Source organism: Phyllobates terribilis, unplaced genomic scaffold, assembly GCF_046119375.1.
Source record: "Phyllobates terribilis strain yellow unplaced genomic scaffold, ASM4611937v1 Scaffold_5__5_contigs__length_657084704, whole genome shotgun sequence".
Taxonomy (NCBI): Eukaryota; Metazoa; Chordata; class Amphibia; order Anura; family Dendrobatidae; genus Phyllobates; species Phyllobates terribilis.
In genome coordinates this window covers 187,308,750-187,324,811 of record NW_027362765.1, presented here as the reverse complement: position 1 = coordinate 187,324,811, position 16,062 = coordinate 187,308,750, and positions in this window count along the sequence as shown.

The window sequence follows — 16,062 nt, the reverse complement described above, 5'->3', positions numbered from 1 at the left end:
GCATGTCACTTGAGCACCCGCGATACTTGGTGCATACCTGAGTACCCGATGCAAAGTAAAGTAGCAAGCAGTTGCACTCAAGACTAATGACAACTTATTCAATATGATGACCTAATATTATCAAATTCTGTGTCGTACCTCTGGGTTCAAAATGTTCACTATACCCCTTGATAAAATCCTGGAGGGGTCTAGTTTCCAAAATGGAAAAAATTTTATTTTTACGGCTCAATGTTATAAACTTCTGTGAAGTACCTTGGGGTTCAGGGTGCTCACCACATATCTAGATAAGTTCCCTGAGAGGTCTAGTTTCCAAAATGGGGTCACTTGTGGGGGGCTTACACTGTTTAGGTACATCAGGGGCTCCCCAAACACAACATGGCATCCGCTAATTATTCAAGCAAATTTTACATTCAAAAAGTCAAATGTCGCTCCTTCCCTTCCGAACCCTGCCATGCACCCAAACAGTGGTTTTCCCCCACATATGGGGTATCGTCTTACTCAGGAGAAATTGCACAACAAATTGCATGATGCAATTTCTCCTGTTACTCTTATAAAAATGCAAAATTGGAGGCTGAAAAACATCTTTGTTGGAAAAATGTGAAAATGTTATTTCTACGGCTCAATGTTATAAACTTCTGTGAAGTACCTGGGGGTTCAGGGTGGTCACCACACATCTAGATAAGTTCCCTGAGTGGTCTAGTTTCCAAAATGGGGTCACTTGTGGGGAGTTTCCACTGTTTAGGCACATCAGGGGCTCCCCAAACGCAACATGACGTCCGTTAACTATTTAATCAAATTTTATATTTAAAAAGTCAAATGGTTCTCCTTCCCTTCCGAACCCTGCAGTGTGCCTAAACATATCAGGTATCAGCATGCTCAGGAGGAATTGCACAACAAATTTTGGGGTTCATTTTCTAATGATACCCTTGCGAAAATAAAAAAATTGGGGTCTAAAGTAACATTTTTGTGAAAAAAAATAAATCTTAATTTTTTTCTTCCACATTCCAAAAATTCCTGTGAAGTACCTGAAGGGTTAATAAACTTATTGAATATGGTTTTGATCACCTTGTGGGGTGCAGTTTTTAGAATGGTGTCACTTTTGGGTATTTTCTGGCATAAAGGCCCCTCAAAGTCACTTCAAATGTGATGTGGTCCCTAAAAAAAATGGTTTTGTAAATTTTGCTGCAAAAATGAGAAATTCCTGGTCAATTTTTAACCCTTATAGCTCCCTAACAAAAAAAATTTTGGTTCCAAAATTGTGCTGATATAAAGTAGACATGTGGGAAATGTTATTTATTAACTATTTTGTGTGACATATCTCTCAGATTTAAGGTCATGGAAATTCAAAGTTTGAAAATTGCCAAATTTTTGCCAAATTTCCATTTTTTTCACAAATAAACGCAAGTGATATAGAAGAAATTTTACCACCATCATGAAGTACAATATGGCACGAATGAACAGCATCAAAATCAGTTGGATCCGTTGAAACGTTCCGAGTAATTACCTCATAAAGTGACACTGGTCATAATTGTAAAAAATGGCCTGGTCATTAACGTGTAAACCATCCTCGGGGGTAAAGAGATTAAAGCCATTTTTTGTGTAATAATAGCAAAACATTAAAAAAATATATCAATTTGGTATTGTTGTGATCATATCGGCCTACAGAATAAAGATAACATGACAAGTATACTTAATTGAAAACGGTGTTTAAATAAATAAATGAATAAATAGAATCAGAATTAAAGTTTTTCAAAATGCAAATGACGTGCCCCCTGGGCCGTGTGTGAGGGAATACCCGGAGCCGAGTCTCTGTGTAATGCTCGGGGTTGTAGTCTCCGTGGCGGCGACCCGGTCCCGTGGCTCAGAGTGGTCAAACCAGTGGCGGATCTGTTTACTTGATTTTGTAATGTTTAAATGTCCGACTACGCCACCCGTGGATTGCGGTCACTGAGAACCGCCGCTGCGGGGCAGACCGCTGAGGCTGATGTTGTGTGCGCAGCAGAGGGTAGTATAACTCCCCACGGGAGGAGTATAGCCTCAGGGCAGTGAGTGCAGATGGTGGGGGTGATGGTGCGCGGGAGCAACAGTAATGACTCAGAGTCCAGTGATGCAGTCCAGGGTCTTTACTCACAGTTTTACACTCCAAGCCACTTCTGCAGGTAATGGCTGCCCTCGTCGTGCTGTGCTCACCAGGTGAGGGGCTCGGCCAACTCCCAGGTACCTTTGGAATGCTTTTCAGGACCCCCTTCGTGTGTCCTTTCTCTGGCCTGTCGTACCCCACAATTGACCACGTTTCTGTCCAGCTGCCTCGGGCCTTGGCGGGCAAACGTATGTTCCGTTTCCCTGGGTCCTATATGGTGCCTTCCTAATGGGTGTAGTGAGGGGCAGTACATGTACAATGCCACGGCCTCCGGTTACTAGCTGAGGGTAGTTGCTCTCCTCCACTAGATGAGGGATCCGGTTCCCTTTCTTGGCCTGACCCCCCTACTCTGGTAGCGGCGGGCGTGCGGTGGCGGCTGGCCGGGCCGCACCCCTGGGGTCCCTTCACTCCACTCCTGGAGCCTCCTCCGTTTCTCTCCTCTCCTTTCTTCTCCTCCAGGCCCAGGCCTTGTGACTTGGCCTGCCTGCGGAGCAGAGCCCGTGCAGAGCCCCTGCTCCCTGCCTCCTTCACTCTCTGCTCTCTCCCACTTTCTACCCGGACTCTAAGAAGGTGCCCACCATATATACTCCCCTATACAGTGCACCCTGGATCTACTCTCCCCACCCACACACTACCGGGTTCCCCCTTTCTAGGTGATCCCTCCCTCCACTCCAGCCAGGGACAGGGACAGTTGTGCTCACTCTTGGGAGCATTGTCGCCCTGTCCCCCGGAAATGTGGTGTAGTGCATGTGGGTGTTAGGGTCCTGAGCCACACTCCATCCTTACCTGGAAGTGAGATATCACACCTCTGGGTGAGATGCAATACCTCTGTAGCGACCGAACCCTCGGGGCGCTACACAAAAAAAATAAAGAGTGGTAGAATTGCTGTTTTGTATATTTCCCTCCAATAAATAGTTAATAAAAGTTTGTTAATAAGTTATAAGTACACCAAAAAGATTCCACTCAGAAATACAACAGTTTCTCATAAGAAACAAACCTTCATATGACAATATCACAGAAAAAAAGTTATGACTCCTGAAACGTGAAAAAAAAGTTTAAAAAAAGAAAAGGAGTCTTAAAGCAAACCTGGCAGCAGGATTTTGCTAAGTAAACTACAGCCAGTGTCATGTTGAGATTGCTGCACTGATTAATATGATACCTGAGGTGAAGAAATCCTTCTTGTGTAATCAGTGTTTGCAATTCTGAGTTAATGATATGCCCGTGTACTGGGGCGGGACTGTAGGCAGGGTCTTTCCTTGGTGCTTTAGGCTAGGTCAGCAAGATAAAAATGGCCCACAGGCCCGCCCCAAAGCACAAGTATGTTCCTCATCATACAAACAGACAGAGAGAGAGACAGATAAGGGAGGGCCTGTGGGCAGGTCTTTTCTTGCTGATCTGGCCTAGAGCTCCAGGATAAGACCCAGCCTGCAGTCCTCCCCGGAGCAAGGGAATATCATTAACTCAGAACTGCAAACACTGATTACACAAGAACCATAAGACTAATTTCTTCACTTCAGGTATCATATTAATCAGTGCAGCAACCCCAACATGACACTGCCTGTAGTTTACTTAGCAAAATCCTACTGACAGGTTCGCTTTAAAAACCCTTACTGTTACGTCAAGAGATTAAACAATATAGTTATTTTCTTTAAAGAGACAAACGGTGTAGGTAGTCTTATTGGAAGTGTTCCACTGAAAAAAAAATGTAGATTAGCTAATTTTTCCATTGAAAATAGACCATGAATACATGTATTAGTCATTGGCGGAGTACCACTGGCTGGCCCCCTGCAATGAATAAGTGGTAAAAATTGGTTTTGGCAAAACTTCTTTAAAATTTGATTTTATGGGGAAAATGCTCTTAACAAAAGAGGTAAAGCACTTAATTTTCTTCTACGAACCAAATTACTTGAACGTTCAAAAATGTCCTTAGCGCATTACTCACTATAATTTATTCATGTTTACATGATGAAGATAAAGTAGGATTCTCTGACCTTTAGGAAACAGAATGTATTAGTTCTTCAAGTGTAGTACACAAGTCAAACATTACTCAGGAGAGCATTATTCCCATCAATCAGAAAAAAATTAATGAAATTGAGAGCACAACAGAGGCTAGTAACAAGGCAAAATAAATGAACATCTACGAATAAAACCACCGATTCTTGACAAAACACCCCTAAGAATGAACAGTGTATTAAACGGACTGTGCTGCTAAGACTTAGATCCTTGTGATACGTTCCTGTTATCCTGCTTAGTATGCACGGCATTGGCAGATAGTGTTGAGCATTCCGATACTGAAATATCGGGTATCGGCCGATATTCACTGTATCGGAATTCCGATACTTAATTCCGATACTTTTATAATATCGAATACCGGAATCGGAAGTTCCCATAATGCCTGCGCTCTGCAGTGTCTGTGAAGGATGACAAGCTGGATGGCAGCGCTCAGCTGCGATCCAGCTTGTCATCAGAATGCCATCCCAGCGTGGGAGAATTCTCCTGACTGTTTAAAAGCCGGCGCGCGGTAAAAAGCCGCCGGCTTTTAAACAATCACGCAGCCCCATACTGCTTCCCCGCAGCCTCCCACCCCGATCCTCCGCTCCCCTCGCCACCTCCAATCCCAATCGTAAATTAGGACCGGGCGGGGAGTGCAGCACCAAGGAGCGAAGGACCCGGGCGGGGAAGCCGGCAGTGAAAAGACTTCACCGCCGGCTTTCCCGTTCTGTGCTGCGCTTTCCCGCCGGTTATTTCAAATGAACAGCTGAGGTATCAGGTGATGCCGATCAGCTGTTAATTTGAAGTAGCCGCGGTGCCCTCAGAGGGTTCATGTGAGTTCATGCTTGACTGCATGAACTCACATCAACTTTCCCACGGCCGCACAGGTCAGCCACTCCTCCCAAACCCGTCATGATTAGTGTGTGCGGGGTGTGTGTGCGGGGTGTGTGTGTGTGTGCGGGGTGTGTGTGTGTGTGCGGGGTGTGTGTGTGTGTGCGGGGTGTGTGTGTGTGCGGGGTGTGTGTGTGCGGGTGTGTGTGCGGGGTGTCTGTGCGTGCAGGCAGACATAGGCCGATGTGACACTACTACTCCCATCGGCCTATGTCTGTCCCCCGTCCACTCCTGCCAGCAGGATCAGCTCGATGGGAGCAGTAGTTCCCATCAGCCTGATCCTGCTATTTAAATTGCCCTACTGTGTCCCCAATAAATTTTAAATACATGTCATTGGTGGCCAGTGGTTACCTAAAAGAAATTAGTTCATACATTACCTGTCCCCGCCGATCGCCACCTAAAATAAAGTAAAAAATAAAAAACTACACCTATACTCACCTAGACACCTAATTCCCCGAAGCCATCGATCTCCTGTAATAAAATATAAAATAATAAACCACAACCTTATCCTTACCCCTCCGTAGCAGTCCACGAGTGTCCCACGAAGATCTCCAGTTCAGAGCAGCCACATAGAATGTGACCGCTCTGAACCGCTGCCGCCGCTAGAATGACGGGGCCGTAAGGGTTCACCGGAGTTCAGGCAGCGCTGCTCCGGTTAGCTCCTTTACGGCACTGCTGTATCGTGAGAAATTCCCACGGTACAGCACTGCCGTAAAGGAGGTCTCCGGAGCTGCGCTGCCTGAATGCACTCCGGTGACCTCAGTCAGTGGCTCCCGCTGCCGGGAGCGGACGTGTTCCCGGCAGCGTGAGCTTACAGCAGCCATGCACAGCTGTCACCATCTCCAGATGTGACAGCTGTGCATGGGAGATGAGCGCAGGAACGTGGACAGGTAACTATTTTTTTTTTAGTAAACTAAGAATTAAATAAAATGGTGTTTTATTTCAAATAAATTTTTTTTTTCTGGGTGTAGTGTGTTTTTTCTTTTTAACACTTTGTAGGTTAGTAATGGGGGTGTCATATAGACGGCCATCATTACTAACCTGGGCTTCATGGCAGCTGGCGCTGACATGAACCCCACCACTATTACCCCCTGCCACCGCACCAGGGCAGCGTGGAAGAGCGAGGCTAAGTGCCAGAATTGGCGCATCCTATGGATGCGCCATTTCTGGGGCGGCTGACGGCTGGTGTTTCTAGCCTGGGAGGGGGCCAATATTCATGGCACCCTTCCTGAGCTATTAATATCAGCCCCCAGCTGTCTGCCTAGCCTTTGCTAGCTATTAAAATAGGGGGGACCCCATGTCATTTTTTTTGGGGGGGTCCCCCATTTTAATAGCTAGTAAAGGCTAGGTATTCAGCTGGGGGCTGATATTAGTAGCCTGGGAAGCTCCGTGGGTTTTACCCCCTTCCCAGGCTTCAAACATCTGCCCCAGCCGTCTGCTTAACCTCCGCTAGAGACTAAAATTAGGGGGGCCCCCACGTCATTTTTTTGGGGGGGGTCCTCCATTTTAATAGCTAGTAAAGGCTAGGTATTCAGCTGGGGGCTGATATTAGTAGCCTGGGAAGCTCCGTGGGTATTACCCCCTTCCCAGGCTTCAAACATCTGCCCCAGCTGTCTGCTTAACCTCCGCTAGAGACTAAAATTATGGGGGATCCCACGCCATTTTTTTTTAAAATAAATCCTTTATTTTAACACTAAATGACATTTGAGGACTTAATAAAGATGCAGTCCCTAAATTATTATTTATTTTTTAATAAATTTTTCCCAAAACTTTTGACGTGGGCTTCGCCATATTTTTGTATGCCAGCCAGGTACAGCATCCAGCTTCTATGAACACGCCATTTTCCGGGGCGGCCGCGGACTGCAATTTTCAGCGGGGGGCGGGGGCAGAAAGCTTGGGCCTCCCTGCGCTGCAGATTCCATCCCCCAGCTGCCTAGTTATACCTGGCTGGACACAAAAATAGGGAGAAGCTCCACGTTTTTTTTTTTTTAATTATTTCATGAAATTCATGGAATAATTAAGAAAAAAAGGGCTTCCCTATATTGTTGTGTCCGGCTAGGTACAAATAGGCAGCTGGTGGTTGGGGGCAGCCCGTTCCTGCCTGCTGTACCTGGCTGGACACAAATATAGTGTGAAGCCCCACGTCAATTTTTTTTTAATTATTTCAGGAAATTCATGAAATAATTAAAAAAAAAAATGTGTGGCGCTTCGCCCTATTTTTGTGTCCAGCCAGGTACAACTAGGCAGCTGGGGGCTGGAATCTGCAGCGCAGGGAGACCCAAGCTTTCTGGGCCCCACCCGCTGCAAATTGCAGTCCGCAGCCGCCCCGGAAAATGGCGCGTTCATAGAAGCGCCATCTTCTGGCGCTGTACCCAACTCATCCAGGGCCCTGGTGCGGTGGCTCACTGGGTAATAAAGGGGTTAAGGCCAGCTTGGCATTATCAGCTGGCCCTAAGCCCGAAATTCATGGGGTCACGCCAATATTAGACATGACCGCCATGAATTTCTAGTAAAGTATTTAAAAAAAACACAAACACCCAGAAAAAAGTCCTTTAATTGAAATAAAGACACAATTCTTTATTGTTCTAAATTAAACCATACTTACCGCCACGCCCATTCCAGCTGAAGCAAACGATCTCCTGCAATAAAAGTAAAATAATAAAGCAACCTCATCCTTACCTTTCCATGGTTCCCAGGACAGCTTCAGCTCTGCTACATCGAGATGACAGGCTGGACCGCAGCAGAACGCTGCCATCCAGCCTGTCATCCCGCGGACACTGAGAAGCGCAGGCATGCTTGCGCTCCTCAGTGTCTCTCTGTGACGTCATCCAGATGAGCCGAGGTCATGTCCAATGAACTCAGCTCACCTCATGCACGTCACTGACAGCGTGGGAAAATTCTCCTGCACTCAGCGCTTCAGCGTGAGAATTCTCCCACGCTGTCAGTGACGTGCATGAGGTGCGCCGAGTTCATTGGACATGACCTCACCTCATGCACGTCACTGACAGCGTGGGAAAATTCTCACGCTGAAGCGCTGAGTGCAGGAGAATTCTCCCACGCTGTCAGTGACGTACATGAGGTGAGCCGAGTTCATTGTCGGCTCATCTGGATGCCGTCACAGCCAGACACTGAGGAGTGGAAGTATGCCTGCGCTTCTCAGTGTCTGCGGGATGACAGGCTGGATGGCAGCGTTCTGCTGCGGTCCAGCCTGTCATCTCGATGTAGCAGAGCTGGAGCCGTCGTGGGAGCCATGGAAAGGTAAGGATGAGGTTGCTTTATTATTTTTCTTTTATTGCAGGAGATCGTTGGCTTCAGCTGGAATGGGCGTGACTGTAAGTATGGTTTAATTTAGAACAATAAAGAATTGTGTGTTTATTTCAATTAAAGGACTTTTCTCTGGGTGTTTGTGTTTTTTTTAAATACTTTACTAGAAATTCATGGTGGTCATGTCTAATATTGGCGTGACCCCATGAATTTCGGGCTTAGGGCCAGCTGATAATGCCAAGCTGGCCTTAACCCCTTTATTACCCAGTGAGCCACCGCACCAGGGCCCTGGATGAGTTGGGTACAGCGCCAGAAGATGGCGCTTCTATGAATGCGCCATTTTCCGGGGCGGCTGCGGTCTGCAATTTGCAGCGGGTGGGGTCCAGAAAGCTTGGGCCTCCCTGCGCTGCAGATTCCAGCCCCCAGCTGCCTAGTTGTACCTGGCTGGACACAAAAATAGGGCGAAGCTCCACGTTTTTTTTTTTTAAATTCATGAAATTCATGGAATAATTAAGAAAAAAAGGGCTTCCCTATATTGTTGTGTCCGGCCAGGTACAAATAGGCAGCTGGTGGTTGGGGGCAGCCCGTTCCTGCCTGCTGTACCTGACTGGACACAAATATAGGGCGAAGCCCCACATCAATTTTTTTAAATTATTTCATGAATTTCCTGAAATGATTTAAAAAAAATTGACGTGGGGCTTCGCACTATATTTGTGTCCAGCCAGGTACAGCAGGCAGGAACGGGCTGCCCCCAACCACCAGCTGCCTATTTGTACCTGGTTGGACACAACAATATAGGGAAGCCCTTTTTTTCTTAATTATTTCATGAATTTCATGAAATAATTAAAAAAAAAAAAAATACGTGAAGCTTCTCCCTATTTTTGTGTCCAGCCAGGTACAACTAGGCAGCTGGGGGATGGAATCTGCAGCGCAGGGAGGCCCAAGCTTTCTGCCCCCCGCTGAAAATTGCAGTCCGCAGCCACCCCGGAAAATGGCTGGATGCTGTACCTGGCTGGCATACAAAAATATGGCGAAGCCCACGTCAAAAGTTTTGGGAAAAATTAATTAAAAAATAAATAATAATTTAGGGACTGCATCTTTATTAACTCCTCAAATGTCATTTAGTGTTAAAATAAAGGATTTATTTTAAAAAAAATTGACGTGGGGCTTCGCCCTATATTTGTGTCCAGCCAGGTACAGCAGGCAGGAATGGGCTGCCCCCAACCACCAGCTGCCTATTTGTACCTGGTTGGACACAACAATATAGGGAAGCCCTTTTTTTCTTAATTATTCCATGAATTGCATGAAATAATTAAAAAAAAAAAATGCGTGGGGCTTCGCCCTATTTTTGTGCCCAGCCAGGTACAACTAGGCAGCTGGGAGCTGGAATCCGCAGCGCAGGGAGACCCAAGCTTTCTGGGCCACCCCCGCTGCAAATTGCAGTCCGCAGCCGCCCCAGAAAATGGCGCGTTCATAGAAGCGCCATCTTCTGGCGCTGTACCCAACTCATCCAGGGCCCTGGTGCGGTGGCTCACTGGGTAATAAAGGGGTTAAGGCCAGCTTGGCATTATCAGCTGGCCCTAAGCCCAAAATTCATGGGGTCACGCCAATATTAGACATGACCACCATGAATTTCTAGTAAAGTATTTAAAAAAACACAACACCCAGAAAAAAGTCCTTTAATTGAAATAAACACACAATTCTTTATTGTTCTAAATTAAACCATACTTACAGTCACGCCCATTCCAGCTGAAGCCAACGATCTCCTGCAATAAAAGTAAAATAATAAAGCAACATCATCCTTACCTTTCCATGGCTCCCACGACAGCTTCAGCTCTGCTACATCGAGATGACAGGCTGGACCGCAGCAGAACGCTGCCATCCATCCTGTCATCCCGCAGACACTGAGAAGCGCAGGCATACTTCCACTCCTCAGTGTCTGGCTGTGACGGCATCCAGATGAGCCGAGGTCATGTCCAATGAACTCAGCTCACCTCATGTACGTCACTGACAGCGTGGGAAAATTCTCCTGCACTCAGCGCTTCAGCGTGAGAATTTTCCCACGCTGTCAGTGACGTGCATGAGGTGAGCTGAGTTCATTGGACATGACCTCACCTCATGTATGTCACTGACAGCGTGGGAGAATTCTCACGCTGAAGCGCTGAGTGCAGTAGAATTTTCCCACGCTGTCAGTGACGTGCATGAGGTGAGCTGAGTTCATTGGACATGAACTCGGCTCATCTGGATGACGTCACAGAGAGACACTGAGGAGCGCAAGCATGCCTGCGCTTCTCAGTGTCTGCGGGATGACAGGCTGGATGGCAGCTTTCTGCTGCGGTCCAGCCTGTCATCTCGATGTAGCAGAGCTGGAGCTGTCCTGGGAACCATCGAAAGGTAAGGATGAGGTTGCTTTATTATTTTTCTTTTATTGCAGGAGATCGTTGGCTTCAGCTGGAATGGGCGTGATGGTAAGTATGGTTTAATTTAGAACAATAAAGAATTGTGTCTTTATTTCAATTAAAGGACTTTACTCTGGGTGTTTGTGTTTTCTTTTAACTTTGACTATGGGGTTAGTAATGGGGGTGTCTTATAGACGCCTCTCCATTACTAACCTGGGCTTGATGTCAGCTGGCATTATAAGCTGACATCAACCCCAACCCTATTACCCCCTGCCACCGCACCAGGGCAGCGTGGAAGAGCGAGGCTAAGTGCCAGAATTGGCGCATCCTATGGATGCGCCATTTCTGGGGCGGCTGACGGCTGGTGTTTCTAGCCTGGGAGGGGGCCAATATTCATGGCACCCTTCCTGGGCTATTAATATCAGCCCCCAGCTGTCTGCCTAGCCTGTGCTAGCTATTAAATTAGGGGGGACCCCACGTTATTTTTTGGGGGGGGTTCCCCCATTTTAATAGCTAGTAAAGGCTAGGTATTCAGCTGGGGGCTGATATTAGTAGCCTGGGAAGCTCCGTGGGTATTACCCCCTTCCCAGGCTTCAAACATTTGCCCCAGCTGTCTGATTAACCTCCGCTAGAGCCTAAAATTAAGGGGAACCCCACGCCAATTTTTTTTTAAATAAATCCTTTATTTTAACACTACATGACAAGTACAGTAATCAACACTGTCACTGTACTTCATATATATGTGACTGACATGTTTCGATCTATCTAATCTATGTGTGATTCTCTATTCCTTCTATTCTAAATTGTCGGGTACAGATGCTGAATTGCCGGCCGGCTTTCTTAAAGAGACGGTGCATGAAAACACTATTATTTTTTTAAATAAATCCTTTACACTAAATGACAAGTACAGTAAGCAACACTGTCACTGTACTTCATATATATGTGACTGACATGTTTCTATCTATCTAATCTATGTGTGAAGCTCTATTCTTTCTGTTATAAATTGTCGGGTACCGCTGCTGAATTGCCGGCCGGCTTTTTTAAAGAGACGGTGCACGAAAACACTAATATTTTTTTTTAATAAATCCTTTACACTAAATGACAAGTACAGTAAGCAACACTGTCACTGTACTTCATATATATGTGACTGACATGTTTCTATCTATCTAATCTATGTGTGATTCTCTATTCTGTCTGTTATAAATTGTCGGGTACAGATGCTGAATTGCCGGCCGGCTTTTTTAAAGAGACGGTGCACGAAAACACTAATTTTTTTTTTAATAAATCCTTTACACTAAATGACAAGTACAGTAAGCAACACAGTCACTGTACTTCATATATATGTGACTGACATGTTTCTATCTATCTAATCTATGTGTGAAGCTCTATTCTTTCTGTTGTAAATTGTCGGGTACCGGTGTATGCCGCTGATGAATTGCCGGCTTTTCATGTCATTCTACATTATTCTTAGTTGTTTTACTTCATGTAGAATTAACCTACAAGGAAAGAAAGGGTTTATTTTCATTCCGATATTTGTGTCCCATTGACTTGCATTGGTTTCCGGTATCGGAATCGGCGATATCCGATACTTTTTGGGTATCGGCCGATCCAATCCGATACGATATTTCCTGATATCGGAAGGTATCGCTCAACACTATTGGCAGAACATTTCTCTTAGCTAATGAAAGACCATTTCTCCACTAGTAATGTGATCTTATTAAAATGAGCATTGACAATCAAAATATTACTATGGTGGCGACCTTGGAGCACAAACAAATATGAAGAGAAATCTGAGCAAAAATGAAAATATGGTTATAATCAAAATTACTCAACCCCCATAGCAAAAACTAATCAAAGAAGAACAATTTAAATGGCTTAACACAATATAATAATTATTTTTCCAAATGCAACACAAAGTATCACTTTTAATGACTACTGCAGTCATTTTCCTGTTTGAACGTCCTTTAGTTTCCTCACATAAGACATTCTTCTACGATTTCTTGATACTTAATTGAATCCATTTTTTCCTCCACACGCTGCAGGATTCCAGTGCCAAGGGAAGTAAAGCAGCCCCAGTGCATCACCAAAACACTGCTGCCATTAATCACAGTAGTTACCACTGAGCCACCACCATGCTTAACTGTAGCCTTCACCGAGCCACCACCATGCTTCACTGTAGCCATCACTAAGTCATTGACATGCTTTACTGTAGGCATAGTCATTTTTATTCAGCCTACGCTTCATTTTGTTCCTTAGACATAACACTGACCCTTAGGCCCGAAAAGTTCCTGTTTTGTTTCATGGCACACAGAACATAATTCCATAACTTCTGTTGCTTTTTTTTATGGGGTTAAGCATATTGGAAGTTGCAATTCTTATGCATATGGGTCAGTTGAGGTTGCCATTGTAGATTTATGGTATTGAGACTTTACTGTGCAAACTGAAACCTCACTGACTGCTACCACCAAATCTTTGTACTGAACTTTTGAAGCTACTCAAGAGTTTTTGACCACCTGCCCCCTCAAGAATCTGGTGATAGCCAGCGATACCATATTCTTTATGCTAAGTCCAGGTAGGGTAGCCAATGTTTCTTTATCTTTGAACTTGAGAGCTATGCTTCCAATTTTGTCTCTAGGATGAGTCAGTACCTTTGCTATCTTTTTCCTTGTTTGTGCAGGGCAATGATCTCTTCTCTTTATTTTTTAGACCACTCTCCTGACAACCTAAGAGTGTATTAGTTAATCGGAAGCAATTGCCCATGGGAAATGGGCTGTGATTCCTTAGGAACGCTGTCAGAAGCTGGTGTCTGGCTATTCATTATGATTGAAGCAGGTCATAACAGTTCTAGAATGCTGTAATAAGCACTAAAGCCGCTTGCCATGGAGAGGTTGAAAAATACTTAGACTGAAGTGTGGCGACACGGGGGTCTCCCGTGGGCCGAATACTACTCAGATAACACAGGGTGAGGGGTAAAAAAGTGTGGCAATATTTCATTGAACAACCAAACCGACAATAACATATAGAACAGTCCCAGCAAATACACTAGATGGTGCAAAATTACAGAGTCTCAGCCTTCCGCTGACTCGCTGGGATTAAAGCCGCTGTGACTTCGGGGCTTCCAGGGCCGACTTCCCCCACTGGGATTAAAGCCGCTGTGACTTCGGGGCTTCCAGGGCCGACTTCCCCCACGAGTGGCACCTCGCTTTTGGTGGGCACCCACAGAGAGGAGGTAACAACAAGCTTAGAAAGCTGATGGTTCATTGAGGTATGTGACCAGATGACCGGAGAGTCCCAACCTGACTTCTCTGAATAAATCCATGGGTTCCAGGTGACTGGGGGGTCCCAACCTGGCTATCCCAAACATATCCATGGGTTCCAGGTGACCGGAGGGTCCCAACCTGGCTACCCCAAACATATCCCTGGGGTCAGTTGGCTGGAGGGTCACAATCCTAGCTTCCCCAAATCTCTCATCCACTGAACCTGCGTTCCTGTCTTGCAAAGTTAGCAGACAATGAGTTGCAGTAAATATCAACTCAAGTGTCAACATCAAGGCTTATACAAATAATAGTTGTGTTTCTTGACCAACCAAAGAAAAAACATATAAATTCAAAAGTCAACATAAAGATAGTGTATGTCTCCTAGCCTACTGAATTTACGTCTGGATAATTAAGATTAAATGCTGTGTCGTCACATGAAGTAGTTAGTAAAAGAGGCATTTTTTGTTGAATTTGGAGAAACCATTTGTTATATTAGTTGTATTGAGCTTTTTAAATTGTCCTTCTTTTATTGTTTTTTGCAGACGCAAGTTTGTAAACTTTGGTAATAATCCTAATTTGCAATGGGGGTTAAACAATTTGAATTGAAACTGGATATACAATATATCTATATAAATATAGACATATATAAACACTCCTCAACATTAAAATTGCAGCACAAAGAAGGACAAGCTACAAGGTTATGCAAATCAAGGAAGTAGCAGGTGTTGCTAAGGTTTGCAAATAATCACATTTTCAAACACTGAGCTCTAGTCAGTGGCATGTGGGAGGGGCATGAAAGACATTTAAATCAATTTTTTTAACCACATAAAACTCCAAAAATTGGATTGAGTTTGGTGGGATGATTGCCTCTAGTTCGTCAAAGTTCCATTTTCACCACTTGTTGCAAAGGGAGAAGCGCAGAATCTTTGACCTGAGAAACCTTTTCTTATCACTTCCGCTGATCATAACACAGGTTAGCTGTACATGCCAGCACTGTTCAAAATTGTTTGTCCCAGTGGTTGGGAGAACAACGATGAACTGGAATGACAGCAAGAGGTGCACAGAGGCCAATCTCTGCATGAATGGAACATGAGATTCGAAGAATGGCATATAGTGATCTATTCTGTGCTGCAAGTGAAATGAAACATCCTTTACCAAGCCCAAGGTGTCAAACATTATCTACACAAACCATCAGAAAGCATTTGCATGACATTGGGCTAGGAGCCAGACATCTAGCTATAGATATTCCATTAACTTTAGGCCATCACTGTCAAAGGCTATCATGGTGCATAGCCAGATGGCAATGGAGACTGGAGTGAAGTTTCTTCAGCGATGAGTCTTGTTTTTATCGCAATGAAAGCCGGAGATTGGTCTGGAGACCTCGTAGGCAGCACACTGATCCTACTCCTAGGATTATGGTGTGGGGTGACATAATGTATGGAAGCCGGACCCCTCTAGTCTTCCTCCCAGGTAAACTAACACCTTGTTGTTACATTGATTTGGTCGTTAAACCAATGGTATAGCCATTTCTCCAAAGTGTCCCAGCAACAATTCATCAACACAGCAATGCAGGGCCACACGTTGCTCGTGCTACTGTGAGTCAGCGTGGTCAATGCATGCTATCATGGCTATTTGGGCACTGCATGCTAGTAATACTTGAGAATCCTTTAGTGGTATTTGCTTGGCATTGTGTGGTATTACTATATAGGCACTGTATAGTATATTCTGATGTTGGTATATTTCTAGTTGTGGACCAACCCCTTTAATCTTTTGGTGAAGAGCCAAAAAATGTACCAGATATGAAATTACATTTCATTTTTGCATAGCACATAACCTATTGCATGTACATTACAAAAGAAAGTGAATAAAACTACAGTGCACTCATTTAGAAGATGTACCTGTGTAACTATTATGTAAAAGCTTTTCTTAATGCTACATTTTCCATGCACAAATCATTCCAGTCAGAAAGCCAAGATCTAACTGCCAAACTCTGCCTTCAGAAGGTTCCTGATCTATTGTAGTATAACCGCCTGCTGTATCCTGTGTGGAAAATAAAGCAGGTTCTTCAGTGATAAAGGAATAGTCATAAGTGAACGTGCATACTTTTTATCGAATCTTA